General features: G+C 45.7%; 1 protein-coding gene across 4 annotated transcripts in view; it reads left to right on the top strand.

Annotated features, from left to right (window-relative positions):
• Positions 1-579: 579 nt before the first annotated feature.
• The window catches only part of FLNA (filamin A), a 186,012-nt gene continuing 162,826 nt past the window's right edge, over positions 580-23,765 (top strand). For all 4 annotated transcript variants that reach the window (XM_040322958.1, XM_040322961.1, XM_040322960.1 and 1 more), the window contains exon 1: positions 580-737. The gene's annotated coding sequence lies outside the window, so the exon portion shown is untranslated. The remainder of the gene's footprint in view (positions 738-23,765) is intronic.

A 23,765-nucleotide genomic window follows, 5' to 3' on the forward strand; every position in this document is an offset into this window, starting at 1 on the left:
GGCACAGACTCGGGGCTCTGAGCTGCTTGCCTGGATGGCACAGACTCGGGTCTCTGAGCTGCTTGCCTGGATGGCACAGACTCGGGGCTCTGAGCTGCTTGCCTGGATCGCACAGACTCGGGGCTCTGAGCTGCTTGCCTGGATCACACAGACTCGGGGCTCTGAGTTGCCTGGATCGCACAGACTCGGGGCTCTGAGTTGCTTGGATCGCACAGACTCGGGGCTCTGAGTTGCTTGCTGTGGCATTTCTTGGTCCTGCGATGCCCCTGAGCTGCTTGTACCGGGGGATCTCTCCCCTGCAGGGCTGGATCGTGGCCACCACGACATGCCCATCCCTCCTCCTCCTGACTGGTGAAGGGGTTAACATTCCTTAGGAGCAGGCATCCCATTTTTTTTGCCTTGAGGCTGTGCAGAAATTCAGGCTTCTGAGAAAATGAAGGCTGACCTCATCCAATGCTCGGGGGGGCGGGGTTCCCGACTCCACTGCAGGCTGCCATAAACTCCCCCCTCTTTTCTTTTTTTTACTTTGCTATTTTACCAATTAAGGCTTTCTCAATCTCGGAGAGAGAGAGAGGAGAGAGAGATCAAGGGGGTGTCATTCTATTGACAGGACAATTGTAAGGCATTCCCCCCTGCGCGGAGGAGAGCGAACAGGGAAGCGCACCGACACTGGCAGCAGCAGCGCTCCATCCTCTCTGATAAAGGTCTATACTTCTGGAAGAGGTTCCTGCAAAAAGGTAAGCTGATGGTCCTGCAAACTGTCCTGTGTCCCTGGCAGGACCATAGAGCACCCAGACTAAGCTCTCCATGCCATGGACCTATAGAGACGGGTACTATGGAGGGCACCAAGTAGATGCGTATTAACGCACACTGTGCCCCTATGACACCAATGTGACCCTCACTACAATCAATGCCATCAAACACCTGGAGGACATTTGTGGGAAATGACTGTAGCTTTGGTTGTCAGGCTGCTAAAACAACACAAGTCTTGTGAAAAGTGACAGGCATCCATCCAGCCTGCAGGTTAGCCATGTGAGCTGACAGCGGTGTGTGTTTAGGGATGACAGCTGACAGCCTGATCGGTGTCAGATGGGTTTGGGGAGCTGGATGTCATTACAGAGATGTCACTTTACTGTCCCCAGAGACCCGACATACTGCCCCCCCCCCCCCCTGGCAGATTACAACTCAGTCCAGTATGATCCTCAAATTGTATGGAGTGCTGCACCCCCTGGTATCTTATAGATGTGAGCTCTTTGGGCTAGGTTTTCATAGTGATTGCAGGACATTGTTATATAGTTAGTCAGGTTGAAAAAAGACACAAGTCCATGAGCCTTTACCAAACCTCAGCCTAAAAAGAGACAGCTCATGGTTAGATTTTCCATTGCAGTCAGATTATAATTAATTGGAGATTTTGGTTCTGCATTGACTGCAGGACATGATCCTATACCAAACCCAGCCTCTCATAATAGGGTTAGATTCTCCATTGCAGTCAGGGTTGGAGGTCTTGTTCTGTGGTGACTGTAGGACATGATCCTATACCAAACCCAGCCTCTAAAAAGAGAAATATTGGGGTTAGATTGCCCATTGCAGTCAGGGTATAATTAGATGGAGATTTGGTTCTACATTGACTGCAGGACATGATCCTATACCAAACCCAGCCTCTCATTATAGGGTTAGATTCTCCATTGCAGTCAGGGTTGGAGGTCTTGTTCTTTGGTGACTGCAGGACATGATCCTATACCAAACCCATCCTCTCATTATAGGGTTAGATTCTCCATTGCAGTCAGGGTTGGAGGTTTTGGTCTTCGGTGACTGCAGGACATGATCCTATACCAAACCCAGCCTCTCATTATAGGGTTAGATTCCCCATTGCAGTCAGGGTTGGAGGCATAGGCGTGCGCACAGGGTGTGCCAAGGCGCACCCTAATCACCCTATGCAGCACAGATCCCCCCTATTGCCCTGGTTCCCCACTCCTTCCCTCTGCAGCACTTCTGGCTTCCCTCCTCTCCTCTCCTGCCGGCTGTTGCTGCAGAGATTTTTTAGGATGAGTGAGGGAAGGGGCCGGTAAATATGTATTTATCAGCCCCTTCCCTTTCTGAATGAACATGGTGAGTGATGTGAGTAGTAGCAAGTAGTATGTGTTTGAGCTTTGGGGTGCACGCCCTAATACAATAGGCTGCGCACACCTATGGTTGGAGGTCTTGTTCTGTGGTGACTGCAGGACATGATCCTATACCAAACCCAGCCTCTCATTATAGGGTTAGATTCTCCATTGCAGTCAGGGTTGGATGTCTTGTTCTTTGGTGACTGCAGGATATGATTCTTTAACAAGCTCAGCCTCTTAGAAGAGACACATTGGGGTTAGATTGCCCATTGCAGTCAGGGTATAATTAGTTGTAGATTTGGTTCTACATTGGCTGCAGGACATGATACTTTTACCAAACTCAGCCTCTCAAAAGGGACATAATAGGGTGATTCTCCATTGCAGTCAGGTTATAATTAGTTGTAGGTTTTGTTCTGTGGTGACTGTGGGATTTGATTCTTTACTAAACTCAGCCTCTTAAAAGGATTGGGGTTAGATTGCCCATTGCAGTCAGGTTATAATTAGTTGGAGATTTGGTTCTACAGTGACTGCAGGACATGATCATTTACCAAACTCAGCCTCTCAAAAGGGACTAGATTCTCATTTGCAGTCAGGTTATGGTTAGTTTTGATTCATTTGCACGTTTTACTGTGATACCAGCTCAGTTCATGTCTCAGGGAGATGCTGGGATGCCATGTTTTCTATACCAGCTCAGTTCATGTCCCCGGGAGATGCTGGGATGCCATGTTTTCTATACCAGTTTAGTTTATATCTCAGGGAGATGCTGGGATGCCATGTTTTTATACCAGCTTAGTTCATATCTTAGGGAGATGCTGGGATGCCATGCTTCCTATACCAGCTCAGTTCATATCTCAGGGAGATGCTGGGATGCCATGTTTTTATACCAGCTTAGTTCATATCTCAGCGAGATGCTGGGATGCCATGTTTCCTATACCAACTTAGTTCATATCTCAGCGAGATGCTGGGATGCCATGTTTTCTATACCAGTTTAGTTTATATCTCAGGGAGATGCTGGGATGCCATGTTTTTATACCAGCTTAGTTCATATCTCAGGGAGATGCTGGGATGCCATGTTTCCTATACCAGCTTAGTTCATATCTCAGGGAGATGCTGGGATGCCATGTTTTCTATACCAGCTTAGTTCATATTTTAGGGAGATGCTGGGATGCCATGTTTCCTATACCAGCTTAGTTCATATCTCAGGGAGATGCTGGGATGCCATGTTTCCTATACCAGCTTAGTTCATATCTCCAGGAGATGCTGGGATGCCATGTTTTCTATACCAGCTTAGTTCATATCTCCGGGAGATCCTGGGATGCCATGTTTTCTATACCAGCTTAGTTCATATCTCAGGGAGATGCTGGGATGCCATGTTTTCTTTACCAGCTTAGTTTATATCTCAGGGAGATGCTGGGATGCCATGTTTTCTATACCAGTTTAGTTTATATCTCAGGGAGATGCTGGGATGCCATGTTTTCTATACCAGTTTAGTTTATATCTCAGAGAGATGCTGGGATGCCATGTTTTCTATACCAGCTTAGTTCATATCTCAGGGAGATGCTGGGATGCCATGTTTCTATACCAGCTTAGTTCATATCTCAGGGAGATGCTGGGATGCCATGTTTCCTATACCAGCTTAGTTCATATCTCAGGGAGATGCTGAGATGCCATGTTTATTATACCAGCTTAGTTCATATCTCAGGGAGATGCTGGGATGCCATGTTTCCTATACCAGCTCAGTTTACATCTCAGAAGATGCTAGAATGCCATTCTTTGTAAAGCAGCTCATTTCACATCTAGGGGAATGTGGAGTTGCCCTTATATAGAAGCTCAGTTCCCATCCTAAGAGATTCTGGGATTCCATTCTACTTAAGGCAGCTCTTTTCACATCTCAGAAGATGCTTGGATACCGTGCCTCACACAGCAACTCGGTTCATATCCAAAAAGATGCTGGGATGCCATGCCTTATATAGTTCACATCTCTGATGGTGCTGGGATGCCATGCATCGTGCAGCAGCTCAGTTCACATCCCAAGAGATGTTGGGTTACCAAACTTCATATAGCAGCCTCAGTTTATCTCAGGGGATGCTGGGTGGGTTTCCTTCACTCATATATTATTATTATACAGGATTTATATAGCGCCAACAGTTTGCGCAGCGCTTTACATCAGGGAAGACAGTACAGTCACAATAGCAACTCATTTCATATACCAGGTGATTCTGGGATGTCATGGTTCATATAGCAGCTCAGTTCACTTCCCAAGAGATAATGAGCCAGATCCAAAGTGAGAGTACGCCGGCGTATCTACTGATACGCCGGCGTACTTTCAAATTTCCCGCGTCGTATCTATAGTTTGAATCCTCAAACCAAGATACAACGGCATCTGGGTTTGATCCGACAGGCGTACGGCTTCGTACGGCTTCGGATCGTAGATGCAATACTTCGGTGTCCGCTGGGTGGAGTTTGCGTCGTTTTCCACGTTGGGTATGCAAATTAGCTATTTCCGACGATGCACGAACGTACGCGCGGCCGTCGCATTCTCTTACGTCGTCTCTAGTCGGCTTTTTCCGGCGTATAGTTAAAGCTGCTTTTTTGCGGCGTATAGATAGATTTGCCATGTTAAGTATGGCCGTCGTTCCCGCGTCGAAATTTGAATTTTTTCTTTTTTTTTGCGTAAGTCGTCCGTGAATCGGGATGGACGTAAGTCACGTCTAAGTTTAAAAAATTACCTTGCGACGTCATTTCGCGCAATGCACGGCGGGAAATTTGGAAACGGAGGCTGTGCAGTTCATTCGGCGCGGGGACGCGCTTCATTTAAATGAATCACGCCCCCTAATCGCCGATTTGAATTCCGCCGCCAGAGATACACTACGCCGTCGTAACTTGCGGCGCAAATTCGTTGTGGATTTGAAACAAAGCCAAGTAAGTTACGGCGGCGTAGCGTATCTTAGATACGCTGCGCCGGTGCCGATCTATGTGGATCTGGCCCAATGAGTTGGCATGTTTCATATAGCAGCTTATTTCCCACTTGTCACCAGTCTTATATGAGGTTAGGTTAAGAAATCCAACGTAAAATTAAAATGCTTAGTCATTAGTCTGATCCTCAAGTTACTGGTTGCTATAAACTGGGGTGAAGCTATTCTCCAAAGCAACTTTTTTTTTTCTTAATTTCTCTAGGCAAGTTATATGACTAAACATCATTGTCTGCTATAAGTAACCGCTCCACTTTTATGTCAGGCTTAAGATGTTGGGTTATATACATTCTGACTAACGCAGCATCTTAAGGCTCTTGTCCAACCACAGGGCTGGGACAAGGGGTGGGCAGGAGGGACGGCTGACCTTGGCGCAGGGGCGGACTGACAACTCATGGGGCCCCCGGGCAATAGGAGATTATGGGGCCCCCGGGCAATAGGAGATTATGGGGCCCCCAGGCAATAGATTATGGGGCCACACAGTATACACACACAGTATACACACACACACACACACATACAGTATACATACACAGTATACACACAAAGACACACAATATACACACACAGTATACACACACACACACACAGTATACATACACAGTATACACACACACACACACACACATACAGTATACATACACAGTATACACACACAGACACACAATATACACACACAGTATACACACACACACAGTATACATACACAGTATACACACACAGACACACAATATACACACACAGTATACACACAGTATACACACACACGCTGAAAAGGTACTGGAGAGGTGGGGCAGCTATAATCTTGGGATTTTTCAAAAAACACAGATTTTTACATACTGTCTCTGGTTTTACTGAGGCTGGCAACCCTGATGGGGCCCCCTAGTGGCATGGGGCCCTCGGGCAGTGCCCGTGGGCCCGAATGGTCAGTCCGCCCCTGCCTTGGCGCAATGGTTTATTGCAGGGATGGGGCGTCCTGACCCCAAGGCAGGGCTGTCTTAATGAAAGGGCACACTTGAGCACTGCCCAGGGGCCCCAAGTGCACGAGGGCCCATGATCAGGGCATGGAAAAGCAGTTTGGCATCTTTGCCCTGAGCACTGGATGACCTTGTCTTGGCACTGCCTAACCCCCAAAACCACTGATGGTGACCACCTCTATCTCTGGTGGTTTTCATCAGACATGTGTCTTTCTATCATCCATGATAATGTAGGTAACCATTCATGCTTGTTCTTGTAGTTCCACCGTTACCTGTGAGCCACATGTTGCGTGTCAGTGTTTTAAAGGCATGTATGCTACAATAAATACAGGTTACCACACGATGATGTCATGTTCTGGGGTCTCTATGTTTTCTTGCCTTGTCTGAACTTCATATGATAGAGATTTTAAAAAGGGATAATTATTCAACAACTTGACTTTATTCTCTCATTGACTGGTAAAATGAGGCTGTCTGGTTCCGATGGGCAATGGCTCTACTTTTGCATCATTTCTTAAAAACGAACCCTTGTAGTTTTTAACATATCCCATTTGTGAGAGCATGCGTGTTCATCTCTGCACTCAGTCATGGCTCGTGAAGTTAGAAGAAAGCATTGGAGACTCTCCCTACAGCCTTGTGCAGAATTTGGCAAATGTTGCAAGAACCTTAACAATTCCTGATCCATGACTCATGATTGCTCTGTATTTGCATTATATTCTTGAATGTAGTCTGTTCATTCACTGTCCTAACACAACAATGTCCCACGCAATCACTGGCTGCTATGCGAAACCCAAGAAAACGCAATAGAAGTTGAGCTGTTGTCCATAGAACCTGAACAGCTTCCTGATTTGGGTTTCTGAGCACAGGTAACAACATGCTGAAATCTGATTGGCTGATAAAGACAATGGGGCAGATTCACGAAGCAGTTACGCTGGCGTATCTATTGATACGCCGCGTAACTTCTATTTTGCTCCGGCGTATCTTTGTTTTGTATCCACAAAACAAGATACGCCTGAAGCTGGGCTAGATCCGACTGGTGTACGTCTTAGTACGCCGTCGGATCTAAGGTGCATATTTACGCTGGCCGCTAGGTGGCGCTTCCGTCGAATTCCGCGTCGAATATGCAAATTAGCTAGATACGCGAAGCCACAAACGTAAGTCCGTCCGGCGCATTTTTTTTACCTCTTTTCTGTAAGGCTTTTTTCGACGTAAAGTTACCCCTGCTAAATGAGGCGTACTCAATGTTAAATATGGACGTCGTTCCCGCATCGAATTTTGAAAAATTTACGTCGTTTGCGTAAGTCGTTCGCGAATAGGGCTTTGCGTAGAATGACGTTCACGTTGTAAGCATTGGCTTGTTGCGGGTTAATTTCGAGCACTGGGATACCCCCACGGACTGCGCATGCGCCGTTCAGAAAAAACTTCATTTACGTTGGGTCAAGTAAAATTAACATAAAACACGCCCACATCTTTAACATTTGAATTCCGCGCCCATACGCCGGCAGATTTACGCTACGCCGCCGTAACTTTAGACGCAAGTGCTTTGTGAATACAGCACTTGCCTCTCTAAGTTGCGGCGGCGTAGCGTAACTACGATACGCTACGCCCGCCTACATTTACGCCGCTGACTGTGAATCTGGCCCAAAAGCTCTACGGTTCAAAGTAAAAGCGCATAGCATCTATATTTTAAGTTAATAATAAGCCTTCGTTTAAAAGTTGTGCCTTTTTTGAACTGGAAGATCTTCTATACCTACCACTATTAAGAAACATTTGAAAAGATGAAAGGTCAGTGTTGTGCACGGCAACTAAAAAGCTCCCAACTTTTGTAAAAAAGGACAACTGGAATTTGTCTACAGGGAGATACTTTCTCTGTATTATGTTCAAGCAAACCAAACAGCTTATTATTCAAGTAAAACATTTTGGAATGTGACTTTGGTACTTGTACTGTACTAAGAAACCTTCACTAGATGTCCTCTAACCCGGGCATTCTCCGCGAGGCACTAGGTTTGCCATCTGTCCAGGAATCACCCGGACAGTTCGAGTTTGGGATCTTGTGTCCGGGTTTCAGTCTGCCTGAAACCCGGACACATTATTTAGACTGGGCTGTGGCTCCCCAAGTAACTGAGGTAGTCACACAAAAATCTGTTGCCATTTGGGAAATGCGGGCCGCTGTCTGGGGGCAGGTTTGGCATCACTGAGGGGGAGCCATGATGTCAGCAAGAGCAGTTTGGCCACACCCACTGTTTGCCGCAGCGCGCTGCATTAACACTCTCCTTGAGGCACCCAAAGGTGCCCCAGGTCTTTTATAATCCTATTGTGTATACTACGAAAAAAATGTGCCCTGTGCCGCTAAAGTGTTCGGGTTTGGCTTGAAGAAAAGGTGGCAACTCTAGTTCCGTGGAACTCTAGGATTCCTCTAGAACTTGTTAAAGATTCCTCTATCCATACCTCCCAACTTTTTGAGATGGGAACAAGGGCCCCCCTTTTAGCAAAAGTATGTAGGCATAGGACACCCCCCTGCCACACCCCCTTAAAGGAGAATTTTCCACAAAAAAAATTAGTTAAACCCACTAGTGCTTTTTTTTACCACTACTATGCCTTTATACTGGCTTTTAAAAGTTACCAATGCAGCAATTTCGAAATTGGATGAAAGGGTTAACACTGGGGAACACTTTTTTTTAACAACTATATAGATCTGACCAAAATGAGGGACAAATGAAGAGGAAAGAGGGACAAAGGGACTTTGTTCCAAATTAGGTACAGTCCCTCGAAATCAGAGACAGTTGGGAGCTACTTTAATCTGTGTCTGATTGGCCTCCTATTTGATGGTGCCTGCATAGTTCCAGGGCCAGTGCTACTTGGGAGAGCCAGCTGCATGGCTCCAGTGATCTTTTTAGATGACCGTGAGGGTAGCTTTCTTACCACCATTGTAGGGGTTGCATTCTTCCCACTAACCACCAATGTAATGGGCATTCTTCCCACTGACAACCAATGTAAGGAGCATTCTTCCCACTAACCACCAATGTGAGAAGCATTCTTCCCACTAACCACCAATGTAAGGAGCATTCTTCCCACTAACCACCAATGTAAGGAGCATTCTTCCCACTGATCACCAATGTAAGGAGCATTCTTCCCACTAACCACCAATGTGAGAAGCATTCTTCCCACTAACCACCAATGTAAGGAGCATTCTTCCCACTAACCACCAATGTAAGGAGCATTCTTCCCACTAACCACCAATGTGAGAAGCATTCTTCCCACTGACCACCAATGTAAGGGGCATTCTTCCCACTGATCACCAATGTAAGGAGCATTCTTCCCACTAACCACCAATGCGAGGAGCATTCTTCTCACTGACCACTGATGTATAGAGCTTTGTTACACTGACCACAAATGTATATAGTTTCTACCCAGTGACAGCCAACATAAGAATTAATGTTCCCATTGACCACCCATTTAAGGAGTATTCTTGCCAGTGACCACCAATGTAAGGGGTTTTCTTCCCACTGATCACCAATGCAAAGTACATATTTCCCACTAACCAACAATGATGTTCCCATTGACCACCCATATAAGGAGTATTCTTGCCACTGACCAGCATTGTAAGGGTTGCATTCTTCCCACTAACGACCAATGTAATGCGCATTCTTCCCACTGATCACCAATGTAAGGAGCATTATTCTCACTGACCACCAATGTAAGGTGTTTTTTTCACACTGACAACCAATGTAGAGAGCATTCTTCCCACTGACCACCAATATTAGGGGACATTCTTCCCACTGACCATCAATATAAGGGGCATTCTTCCCACTGACCACCAATATAAGGGGCATTCTTCCCACTGACCACCAATGTAAGGGGCATTCTTCCCACTGACCACTGATTTATAGAGCATTGTTCACACTCACCACCAATGTAAGGAGCATTGTTCACACTGACCACTAATGTATAGAGCATTCTACCCAGTGACAACTAATATAAGGAGTAATGTTCCCATTGACCACCCATGTAAGGAGTATTCTTGCCACTGACCACCAAAGTAATGGGGTTTTCTTCCCACTGACCACGAATGCAAAGTACATATTTCCCACTAACCATAGATGACTTGGTTTAACCAGGGGGGGGGGGGAATAAAAAAAATAGAGTTTTTTTCTTGAAGTGAGAACTTCAGTAGGTACCCCTTATACTTTATTCAGATCTATATGCATTTTTCATGCATTGCAGCGTTTTGTGCTTTACGTTAAATTTAAAGAGATTTAAAATAACGTTCATTCACATGGAAGATGTTCTTTCCTAAAAAATGGCACCACCAAACAACATATATTATGAAAATAAAGTAAATCAGAATAATGCACACCTCATAGGCACCGCTGTTATGATTCAGCACTGTTCACTGATTCAGGATGTTGTGGGTGAAAATGATCTAAAATAATGGATTATTCAATGTATATTTTAATAGAGACCCCTCTCTGGGTAGCATTATAGAGGAACCCTGTTTCCTGCTTTCTCCCGATTTCTCCAGGACCAGGAGCTACAGGGTTAGGTTTCTTAACAGTGCTGCTGCTGGTGAAACCTGGTATTGCATGGTACATCAATATACACAGTGATGGATGAGCTTTATTATAACTCAGTAGTGAGAAATTGGATGGCTATAGATGTGCAGATTTTCTGTAGTGACCGAGTCTGGTCTAAATAAGTTATATTTGGAATGTGAAGTGAACGGGGTCACTTGGAGAGAATTTTCGGCTTGGTGAAAAAAATGTCCTGTTATTGATTTTTAAAGGTTTCGTTGTGTGCATGCTGGTTGTGACATCATTATAAGGTGGTTACATTTATTTTTAAGTGTGCATTTGTAGCGCATGATCATTATGAGGACATGAAGATCTTGTTCTTCCGTACAAGATAATTCCTCTATTTCAATTTAATCTGGCCCTGGATGATGATTGGCACCGTCCTTTTTGGTGTGACGCCGCATCAGTGGCGCTGCACCGATTAATAAAAAAATCCCAATTAGTGTATATCGTTTGGTTTGCACAAAAGTTATCACGTCTACAAAATAGGGGATAGATTTATGGCATTTAATTTTTTTTTTTTTACTAGTAATTGTGGGGATTAACAATTTTTAGTGGGACTGTGACATTATGGCGGACATATAGGACACTTTTGGCACTTTTGTTGGGGAACAATGACATTTATACAGCGATCAGTAGTATAAAAATGCACTGAATACTGTATAAATGACACGAGCATAGAAGGGGTTAACACTAGGAGGCGATCAAGGGGTTAAATGTTCCCTAGGGAGGTGCTTTCTAACTGTGTGGGGAGTGGACTGACAGGGAGTAGAGAGAGATCACTGTTCCTAATCACTAGGAACAGACAATCTTATGGGGATCTCTTTGTTTACACTGATCTGTTTGTTTACGCTGACCTGTTTGTTTACACTGATCTGTTTGTTTATCCCTATCTGTGGAGAGTGCGCCCACAGATCGCTGTGTACGCGTTCCGGCGTACAATGATGGCGATTCGCGCAGAAGAGCCAAATTGCCAACCCGAGGACCCAAGAATAAAACAACCACACATTTCAAGAGTTAAATGTTTGTTAAATCTAGGGATAGAGCAATAAGATGTATTACCTATCCCATTACCTAATCTTCTGGTTCCCCACAGCCCTCCCCCTAAGGTGCTCCAGCCTGCGGTTGCACTCATACCTCCTCACCAGGGCAGGACTTAGGGTGGTGGGGGCCCCTGGGCTTAATAGTTGTTGTTGAGGGGGGGGGCTGGATCCGCCGACCGATATCAAAGTTGTTGAGCGGGGGGGCAGCCGCTGGACTGACTTCTTACCTCTTCCCAGGGCCACCTTCAGTAATTTTGGGGCCGCTTACACAGCTGCAGTGAAGGGGCCCCTGGGGGGGGGGGGCTGCTGAGAATTACATCTATCCGCCAAAGTTGTTGAGCGGGGGAGTGCCGAAATTGCCACGAAAGGGGGATTGCCGCGAAATTGCGGCAGGGAGTTGCCGCAAAATTGCAGGAGGGGGTTGCAGTGAAATTGTGGGAGGGAGTTGCCGCGAAATTGCGGGAGGGGATTGCCGCAAAATTGCGGGTGGGGATTGCCGCTATTGCCACAAAATTGCGGGAGGGGATTGCCACAAAATTGCGGGAGGGGATTGCCGCAAAATTGCGGGAGGGGATTGCCGCAAAATTGCGGTAGGGGGTTGCCGCAATTGCTGCGAACGGGGGGTTGCCGCAATTGAGCTCGGGGCCCCCTATTGGGCTGGGCCCATGGGTAAGTCCGGCCCTGCTCCTCACATACAGTGTAGGACAAATAGCCCTGCAATGTACATGATGACGTTGAGAGTAATTCAGACCCTTCCTTTACCCCATAGAGTTAACTAGTATGTAACCTTTGCAGTGCGAGGGGGTCCAACCACAAGGGTTTTTTCCATCTTGGATTTGAGTTTTAAGATAATCTTTTTTTTACAATAGCATTATCAAGTCCGATTGTAGACGTAGAGTCGTGTACCATGTTAACCGTGAATTAATGCAGATAGCTTGTAGCTTAGGTGATACCTTTATTTTTGGCTGCAGCATGTATTTTACAAAGGGAGAAAAATGGAAGGAAAACATTATTATATCGTTTTTGAGGACAAAAAGGCAAATAAAACAACTGTTCCCTTTTATTAGAGAAAAAAAAGGATTAAAAATGGATCCAGCGGTGAAACCAAAGACTAGTCGAATACTTTTACTCTTGTACAAATCAAAGACTAATGTTTCAAAGCCTTCAATCTAATATGCCCTTTCCAAGCTTTAAATAGTCATGTTGCAATGAGAACTTTTCAGCGCTCGAGTTCCCGTTTGAGTTTCCTCCCCTAAAATTCCATGTTCTGGCTGCACCCAGGCCTGACCTCTTCTGAGTTCTGTCAGAGTGATGAGGTCAGCGTTTTCCTGGAGGAAATGTTATGGTTCTCTAATAATATGCAGCAATTAACTAGAGCTTTGTATATCAGGAACACCACACGGGACCGAGTGCTGCTAGTCTTTAATGGCTTTCTGCTTGGAAGGAAAGATGTTTTGCTGCTGTGTCTGTCAAATTCTAGTATCTCCTAATTATTCCTTGTGCAATATTTTACTGGGAATGTTTGACTGGCAGAGAGACAACACATTCCTGCTGCTAGGATGAAGATGAGAATGTCTGTTTTCTTCCTTGTATGGTACATAAGTACAGATCTCGTAAGTCACCTACAGCAATGCTGTATCCCGGCCCTAGGCCAACAAGGCCCAGGCCTAGGGCAGCACTTTGCAGGGGGGCAGCACGGAAAGAGTCCCCACCGGCTTGTGCTACACTGTTAGTGTAACGCAAGCTGCTTCTAATTTTGACTGTCCTATCAGCCTGGACCACAAAACTTCCTCATGTGCTATATGTTTTCTGCTGCACCATTCGCATGGTTATATCTTCTTAGGCCGAGTACTCACGATCAAACATGTCCGATGAAACCGGTCCGTGGACCGTTTTCATCGGACATGTCTGCCCGGGGACTGCCCGGGGACTTCTGTTCGATGGCCGTACACACCATCGAACAGAGGTCCGTGCGTAAACAATACGCGGGGCGTGTCCGCGGTGTCGCCGCGTTGATGACGCGGTGTCGCCGCGACAATGACGCGGCGACGTGGGCGGCCTGCCTTTAAAAGGCTTCCACGCATGCGTCGAAGTCATTCGACGCATGCGAGGGATGGCGGGCGGCCGGACATGTACGGTAGGTCTGTACAGACGACCGTACATGTCCGGGCGGACAGGTTTCCAGCGGACTGTTTTAAAGCAAGTCCAGGAAACAGTTGTCCGCTGGAAACCTGTCCGATCTGCCCGAAAATGGTCCGCTCGGGCCTTCACACGGGCAAACATGTCTGCTGAAACTGGTGTGCGGACCAGTGTCAGCAGACATGTTTGGTCGTGAGTACGGGGCCTTAGTCCTCCATAAAATTATCAGAAATGTGTGCATAAAGTAGAACTATAGGCAACACTTTTTTTTCCATTTTGGATAGAGTAAGGGAGAGTTATAGCCCCTGTCAGTTTATTTTTTTACCATCCCTGTCCCATTGCAGAGATTTCTCTTCACTTCATGTCCCATAGCCAAACAGGAAGCGAGAGGAAATCTATGCAAATTAAGGAAATCCATTGCCCCCCCCCCCCAGGCCTTCAGAACTAGTGTCCCCACTCAAAAATTTCAGGGTGGGTCTTAAACAGAAAGGGGTGTGGCCTTGACAGGAAGGGGTGGGTCATATTTAAATTAGGGGTGCCCAAGTTTATTCAGGCCTAGGGACGCACAAAACCTAAATACACTACTGACCTACGGGGTTACCCACACTCTCCTATTAGTGGGGGAACGAAAAACCCAACATCAATGGTTATGATTAAAATGTGTGTGTAGATGCAGACGAGTGTTGGGGGATCTCATTCATCTCCTGTGGCGGTGCCCGAAGTTGCATCACTACTGGTGTGAAATCCTCTCCACGCTCAATAGAGTGTTTCGGGTGAACGTCCCCCTGAATCCCGTTCACTGTTTACTTGGAATCCTTGAAGAAGTGATCCGTGAGAAAACTACAAGAGTGGCCTTCTCCAGAGCCCTATTTCAGGCTAAAAAGGTTTGCTGGGTTGGAAATCCACGACTCTCCCATTGGTAAAAATCTGGGTGACTCATATGGGAAACATGCTCCTTCTGGAGAGATATATATACCAGTATAGGGGTCAATTAAATAAATATGAGAAACTCTGGTCTCCATGGCTTGATGTCCCAGGGCTAGCTCCAAGGAAACTCATTCTAATAAGGGTAATGCAGGGTTCTTCGGGTTGAGGGTACTACGTGAAACACCTGGGAATGCTAGAGGGATGTAAGTGAGAGGGATGGCCATACATAGGCTCTAAAGTATTGGCTACCCACTGCCCATTCAATGGAGTACCCAAATAAGGAGAATTTCGGGGGTGGTGACATGTCTAACCTTGCTAACTGCAGATGCAACCTGCCAATGTATCAGACTTGCTTGAATTGTGATTTGCTTATAGATGTGTTTAAAAGGTGTGTGTATATATATATATATATATATATATATATATATATATATATATATATATATTGTATATGGGGCTATACTGAAAGTAATGCAAAAGCTAGTATAACTTTTTTAGTTAACTTACATAGGTTGATCGAATTTCACATGTTGGTAGATTGGGTTGGTAGACATTGCTTGTTAATGGTGTCATCTCTGTAAGCTTTCTTTAGCCTTCTGTGGATGTTGGACAGCCTACACTTGTGATGGCGAACCTTGGCACCCCTGATGTTTTGGAACTACATTTCCCATGATGCTCAAGTACACTGCAGAGTGCATGAGCATCATGGGAAATGTAGTTCCAAAACATCTGGGGTGCCAAGGTTCGCCATAACTGGCCTACACCATTCCATCATCAAGAACTCAATGATGGCATGTTACTTCTGCTTGGAATCCATTGTTTACCTGCAATGCAAAAGAAGAAGAAGAAGAGTTAATATGGAGCAGCCTTTTTTAACCAGGGTGCCTTTAGGTGTCTTCAGGGGTGCCTTGGCAAAATACCTAGAAATACCAAAAACTCTATACAAGCCAGTGGGTGGATCAAGCCTGCCTATTAGTTACACAAAGCCACAGGTTTTCATTGTGCACCATGACAACCTTCTAGCCGCCAGTGTCCTAACAACCAATGATGTCATCAGTTAAGGAGGACGTCAGGCACCTGTCCCTCCCCTGACCTTCTCTTTCAGCACCAGGGTCACATTAGCTGAGTGAGGGAAAGAAACCGAGGGAGAAGAGAAACATTGGAATACTAGTCAGTACCACTGTGCAAAGGTGTATTTGCTCTGGAAGAATAAATCACCACTAATGTTGGGTGTCCCATGTTGCTTTTTTCCCCGCCAGATTTACTACACTTGCCAATGGAAAACACTACGAGGCAGTGTAGAGGGAGCATAAGCCCTGTACAGACGGCAAGGATTCACGGCCAAAGCTCTCCCTGCATTTTTCCAGTCGGGATTCCCGGGGACTTTATACCGCCGGGAATCCCGGCCGTGTGTACAGGGCTTTACACTTTCCCTTTGTCCTGATGACCTTGGTCTCTGGCACTGAAATTGAAAAAAAAATCCAAACATTTTAAGTTGCCGCCAGAACAGAAATAAAGACGAAATCTTCCAATGGGGTCCCTTATTCTGATGAAATGGTCAGAGTGGAAATTCAATCTCATTGTAGATATTTCCTCTTACTTCATTTATGAAATGAAATTAAGGTAAATCCACCCAACAAGGCAAAGGGTTTTAACTATCCAAACCCAACCCTAGCCACAAGCTTTGCCTATACATAGCGGGAAAATAGAGAGCAGGTGCTCTATTTTTCCCGCCGGGATTCCTGGCAGTTTTCCCGGCGAGGGAGCATACACACGGCCGGTTTTTCACGGCAAAAAGCTCTCCCAGCAGTTTTCTTGCCGGGATTGTACGAGGATTGAATCTTCCTAATAGGGAAACAGAAAGAATTAAAAAGTTGAAAGGAGGAGGGCAGATGGCACCGGGTCCCAAAAAATCATCAGTTCCCATGGGTTTGCATGTGGTTGAAAATCTGAAAATGCACTGAGCTTTGGACATGCCACTCTCCAATAATGAAGGTCAAATAGGAACCCTTCCAATAAGAACCAACAAAACAAGAATGGAATGCCACACCCAAAGCTGAAGACCAAAAACAAATTTTTTATTCCGTTAGAACAGTTGGATCCTTTCCAATTATCCAATAAGCTTAGAGGGACCCAAAGCGTTCCCCCATCATCAGAGGTTAACATTTATTAAATTAAAGTGGGGCTTGGAAAATATGTAATGGAGTAAATAATTATTATAATGCACATATCTTTGGTCCTTAGGAAATGTGGAAAAGTACATTTTGTGAAGGGAAGAGAGGTCGGGGCTCAATTCAGAGCCAGTCACATACTCAGGGGCAGGGCCACAAAGATCTGCCCCGGCGCACCGTATCTGAGATACGCTACGCCACCGTACCTTACTGAAGTTTGGTTCGCGTAGTTCAAATCGGCGAGTAGGGGGCGTGTTTCATTTAAATGAAGCGCGTCCCCGCGCCGAACGAACTGCGCATGCTCCGTTCCTAAATTTCCCGCCGTGCATTGCGCTAAATGACATCGCAAGGATGTAATTTTTTGTGACGTGGACGTAAATTAAGTCCAGCCCGATTCACGGACGACTTACGCAAACAAAATGTTTTTTTTTTTAAATTATACGCAGGAACGACGGCCATACTTAACATTGAGTACGCCACGAAATAGCAGCTTTAACTATACGCCGAAAAAAGCCGACTATAGACGGCGTAAAAAAATGCGACGGCCGCTCGTACGTTCGTGGATCGTCGGAAATAGCTAATTTGCATACTCGACGCGGAAAACGACGTGAACACCACCCAGCGGACGCCGAAGAATTGCATCTTAGATCCGAAGGCGTACGAAGACGTACACCTGTCGGATCTAACCCAGATGCCGTCGTATCTGGTTTTAAGGATTCAAAACAAAGATACGACGTGGGAAATTTGAAAGTACGCTGGCGTATCAGTAGATACGCCGGCGTACTCGCTTTGTGGATCTGCCCCTCAGTGCTGAGGCATTGGTTTTATGGTCTTTTGGAGAAATGAATATTACTATAGGAAAAAGGGTGTATTTCTATTCTGACTGCCCTAAGCTGGTAATGTTTAAAATGTGATAATTTCTTATAGATCACTATACAACATGACGAGTTGCACTGTATGATTCTATTACAATATACTGTATATATGTAATATAATTTGTTTCAGTTTGCATCTCTCTCTTCTGTCCCAGTTAGATCAATAGTTGCAAGAATTGAATCTTTCAAATATTACATCACTTCTTTGTGTTCCCATTGTAGGAATTGCCTTGTGTAATCATCTCCTCCACACTGGGAGAGATTATATATAACAGGCCCTTCAAAAGCTTCAGGCGTTCTTTCCTCTTTATGATAAAAAGATGGATGTATCTTGCCATAGAATAGCAAGTTACTCACTTTGTCTTCTTGTCAGTGCAGTGATGTGAATACAGTGTTAGGCTGTAGGTCCCGCCATATAGGCTGACATTTCTCCTGGCTCAGCTCAGGGCAGATATCTGGTCCAGGCTGCTGGTGGACGATAAAACTGTCAATTAACAAAGCCTTCCTTTCATGTTATAATGATGGTAGCTTTGTTATATGACTTTTTTTTTTTATGTCTGCTATCAGCACAGAGTTCAGGCAGGAGATAGGATGGTTTTATAGCCTATACAATTCTTCTTTGACAGGGAGAGAATACATGTAAATAATAAAAAAAGTAATGGCTCCCTATGAGGTATCCTGGTATAATAATTCAAGAGTGGATATTTAGATTATTATAGATGCCAATTAGTGACTGGTGCTTTAATATTCTCCTTTGTGCTAAACGCAGGGGCCCAGATTCAGGTAGATCCGTGCAATATTTGCGTGGGCAAAGAGCAAAGATTTTTCTCTGCGCCCACGCAAATATTTCGATTTGCCCGCGATTCACGGAGCAGTAGCTCCGTAAATTGCGCGGGCGCTATGCTAATTAGCCCTGCGTAAGGGCGCCTAATGTAAATGATTCCGCCGGGGGCGGGAATCATTTAAATTAGGCGCGCTCCCGCGCCGAGCGAACAGCGCATGCTCCGTCGGGAAACTTTCCCGACGTGCATTGCGGCAAATGACATCGCAAGGACGTCATTTTCTTCTAAGTGAACGTGAATGGCGTCCAGCGCCATTCACGAATCACTTACGTAAACGACGTGAAATTTAAATTTCACGAGCGGGAAGCGCAGCTATACTTTAGCATTGGCTGCCCCTGCTATTAGCAGGAGCAACCTTGCGCTAAAGTTGCCGTACGGAAACTCCGTACCTTGCGTGCCCAGGGCCCGCGCAACTTTTGTGAATCGGTGGTAGTATGCAATTTGCATACTATACGCCGATCACAATGGCCGCGCCCCCTAGCGGCCAACGCAAGAATGCAGCCTGAGATATGAAGGCATAAGGAGGCTTATGTCTGTCATATCTTAGGCTGCAGTCGGTGTAACGAGGTTCCTGAATCAGGAGCACTCGTTACACCGGAGCAAGTAAGCACTTGCGCCGCGCAACCTATGGTTGCGCGGGCGCAAGTGCTTCTTGAATCTACCCCAGGGATCTTATAACTACGGCCCTCTAGTGGTTTCGGAACTACACATCCCATGAGGCATTGTAAAACTCTGACATTCACAGACATGACTAGGCATGATGGGAATTATAGTTCCTGAACAACTGGAGAGCCATAGCTTGAAGACCCCTGCTAATGTTTGCTATAATAAACCTGATAAGGTAATGCCATTCCTGACATTAAAGCGGGGGTTCCGCGGAAAAACGTTTTGTTTTTTTTTTTCAATATAAATCTAACGCTGTTAACATAGGTAATCTTGTACTCACTAGTACCATAGTTGCAGCCGCCAGGATTTTCATTTGCCCGAAAAGGATATTTTATAAAAATCTTAGATGGACATTGCCATCTTAATTATGGGAACTCTGAAGCCCTCCTCTATTTCCTTCTGGGATGCGGTGACGAGGTGAATGCTGATGTCCCAAAAAATGGCCGAATTGTATCCGCCCTCGTCACATGACCGTCACATGACCGGCTGCAGAGTCATGTGACGTTTCAAATCTCTCGAGAATTCGTCTCTGGCTACTGAAAGGAATATTGTTCTCGTCATCGTGAAGAGACACTCGTGATCAATCCCATAATCTATTGCGGTGATCGCGACACGCCCAGTCCCGCACAGCTAAAACCAGGAAGTGCCTGGTTGAGGGCAGATAAATAAGGTATCACATTTTTTTTTTATTATTTTAACTGCGGACTAGTTATGTACATCAGGGGGACTATTATTTACGCCAAAGTCATAAAATCGGGTGAACCTCCACTTTAAGATTTGTCTAAAGCCTCGTACACACGATCAGTCCATCCGATGAGAACGGTCTGAAGGACCGTTGTCATAGGTTAACCGATGAAGCTGACTGATGGTCCGTCGCGCCCACACACCATCGGTTAAAAAAACGATCGTGTCAGAACGCGGTGACGTAAAACACAACGACGTGCTGAAAAAAACGAAGTTCAATGCTTCCAAGCATGCGTCGACTTGATTCTGAGCATGCGTGGATTTTTAACCGATGGTTGTGCCTACTAACGATCGGTTTTGACCTATCGGTTACCAATCCATCGGTTAAATTTTAAAGCAAGTTGGCTTTTTTTTAACCTATGGTTAAATGACGTATGGGGCCCACACACGATCGGTTTTGACCGATGAAAACGGTCCTTCAGACCGTTGTCCTCTGGTTTCCCGATCGTGTGTACGAGGCCTAAGTCTGCTAGTTAAAATTACCTTGTTTATATATATATATATATATATATATATATATATATATATATATATATATATATATATATATATATAGTATAACTTTCCAACTGGGGGGGGGGGGGGGGGGCGGCGGCACAGCTTTGTTTCTGCCACTGTGTTCTATTCATACGCACCTCGGCCCCATTCATTGGACGGCTGGGGTGCCTCTTAAAGCAGAGCTAAACCCTCCTATCGTTTTCAGCCAAGGAAGCTGCCATGTTGGCCTCTGTTTGATCTTCAACTATCATGATGCTGCACATGTGATCAGTAAAGACACCAGCCATTGGATGGTTTGACTTTTTGGTTGACGGCCCAACCAATGTGACATGTAAAGCCGCGTACACAAGACCGTTTTTCCTGTCATGCAAAAAAACAACGTTTTTCTCTACGTGATTCGTCGTGATTCCTCTCAAGCCTGCCTTGCCTACACACGTTCATGAAAAAAAAAACGCTTGAGCAAAGCGCAGTGACGTACAACACATACAACGGCACTATAAGGGGGAAGTTCCATTCGAATGGCGCGACCATTTGGGATGCTTTTGCTAATTTCTGAGCATGCACGTTTTTTCCCCCCTCAGAAAAGCATACACACGACCGGTTTTCGCGACGAGAAAAAGAACGACGAAAAAAAAATAGAGCAGGTTCTATTTTTTTGCGGGCAGTTTTCTTGTCGAGAAAACTGTTAGGCCCTGTACACACGACCGAACATGTCTGCTGAAACTGGTCCGCGGACCAGTTTCAGCAGACATGTTCGGTCGTGTGTACGGCCGACTGGACAGGTTTCCAGCGGACATTTGTCCAGCCGACCGTTTTCCGGCGGACAAATGTTTCTTAGCATGCTAAGAAACATGTCTGCTGGAAGCCTGTCCGTCGGACATGTTCAGTCGTCTGTACAGACTCACCGTACATGTCCGATCGGCCGCCATTCCTCGCATGCGTCAAAGTGATTCAACGCATGCGTGGAAGCATTGAACTTCCAGGGCCGCGCACGTCGCCGCGTCATCATCGCGGCGACGGCGCGGCCACGTCACCGCGTATCGTGTACGTGCGGATTTCTGTCTGATGTTGTGTACAACCATCAGACAGAAATCTCCGGGCTGACATGTCCGCTGAAAACGGTCCGGCGGACCGTTTTCAGCGGACAGTCCGTCCGTCTGTACGAGGCCTCATGGAGCATACACATGACCGGTTTTCACGACCAATCTAAAAAAATGGCAGTTTTCTCGTCATGAAAAACGGTACGCGGCTTAACTGTTTTTTAAAACTGTTAAATTGATTGGTTTAGTTCCGCTTTATGACAGGCTCCATTCAAACTTGTGTGACTTGTCATGCAACTTTGGACATGACAAGTCGCAGGCTATTTTTTTCAGTGTTACCCGTTCAGATGATCATGTGACTTTGGAGTCCCATTAGTGTGAATGGAGCCTAATAACTGTCATGACCAGGCCCAGCACATGTGCAACAGTTTTTACAGGATGTGCACCAGCCCCAGGCCAACAGGACAGCAGTGTTTCCATTGACTGTATGACTGATGAGAACCATACACGTTAAAACTAAAAACATGTTTGCATCTTATAATTACTTTTATATTGTGTCAAAATGCTCGGAAAAGGTATTTTCACTGCATTTAATAAAGTCCATTTCTCTGTGTTCTAAATTCACGTAATTTGTTCATACTCTATAAAAAGAGTGGAGGAAAAACATTTACTGTAATAAACGAAAGAAAGGAGGCATACATAGAAAAGGTATATTGGGATTATCAGTTCACGCTCTACTTATGGCAAGAACCTCTAAAAGTATTTGTTATAAAACTTGGCGTACGCGCTTTGTTTGTTTTGAGTTTAATTACTTTCATCATGAAGTCATTCTTCTTCTTGGGTTTCAATTGCTGCTCATGTTGGCCAACACAAGCAGTGTTAGTGTTTCTATAAGGAACTCCAGGCAAATACAGTATCTATATAATATCTACAATGGATAGCAGTGGCGGCTGGTGCTCCAAATTTTTTTGGGAGGGGGCGCAAAAAAATGAAAAAAAACCCCCCCCATCAAATGCTGCCATTGTGCCCATCAAACACAGCTACTGTGCCCGTCAATTGCTGACAATGTGCCCATCAATTGCCCCATCAAATGCTGCCAGTGTTCCCATCAAACAAAGCTACTGTGCCCATCAATTGCTGAGACTGTGCTCATCAATTGGCGCCAGTGTGCCCCATCAAATGCTGCCAGTGTGCCCATCAATTGCCGCAAGTGTGCCCCATCAAATGCTGCCAGTGTGCCCATCAATTGCCACAAGTGTGTCCCATCAAATGCTGTCAGTGTGCCCATCAATTGCCGCAAGTGTGCCCCATCAAATGCTGCCAGTGTGCCCATCAATTGCCGCTACTCTGCCCCATTAAATGCTGCCAGTGTGCCCATCAATTGCCGCTACTGTGCCCCATCAGATGCTGCCCGACACTTACCTGTCCTCCATGTCTTCTTCCGTCCTCTCTTAGGCGTCCATTTGCAGCGCCTGACATTTCAGGCAATCAGGTAACCGGTAACAGACCCGGCAACCTGATTGGCTGAGAGGCGGTTCAGTGTTGGCAAAGCGAATTCCTTCGCTTTGCTAACACACTGCTGAGTGAACAGCGAACGCCCAACATGGCGCCCGCTGTTCACTGTTTTGGACGCCTATAGAGCTCTAATCAGGTGCTTCCAAAAAAGTACCCCACCACTGTAATTCAGGTGCCCTGCGCCGGGCACCTGAATAGGGGGTGTCAGCAGCAACCATAGATAGATTCATGCAATGCATGATTCTATCTGTGGTTATAGAGCGGTGCAGGAGAGAGGGGGCGGTGCTGCTGTGCTCTTTATGGTCGCACCGCCACTGATAGATAATATGCGGTTCAAAGGGTGGCTACGTACAAGAGACAGGGCTTACTAAGGCAGAGAGGGATCTCTACCACTACAACAGATTCTGTTTTCCAGCACTCAATATCAGCCACAGATGAGCATCGCCCACCAGCCTTTCTCTTGGTGGGCCTCTCTCTAGGCCTCTGAATGACCACCGCTCTTCTAGTGCCTCCCATGTTCTTGATGACTGGGAAATGACCAGGCCATATTTTTAGTGGCGTTTTACTGGACAGCAATAACCACTGATCCTTCTTTTTAGGTCTTAAGGTGGCAGCAGGGACATTTAATTGCCTTCAAAGACGGTTACCATATCTGACGGGCCTCTTCCCCAAACTCTCTTTAC

This window comes from Rana temporaria, chromosome 9 (assembly GCF_905171775.1).
Source record: "Rana temporaria chromosome 9, aRanTem1.1, whole genome shotgun sequence".
NCBI lineage: Eukaryota > Metazoa > Chordata > Amphibia > Anura > Ranidae > Rana > Rana temporaria.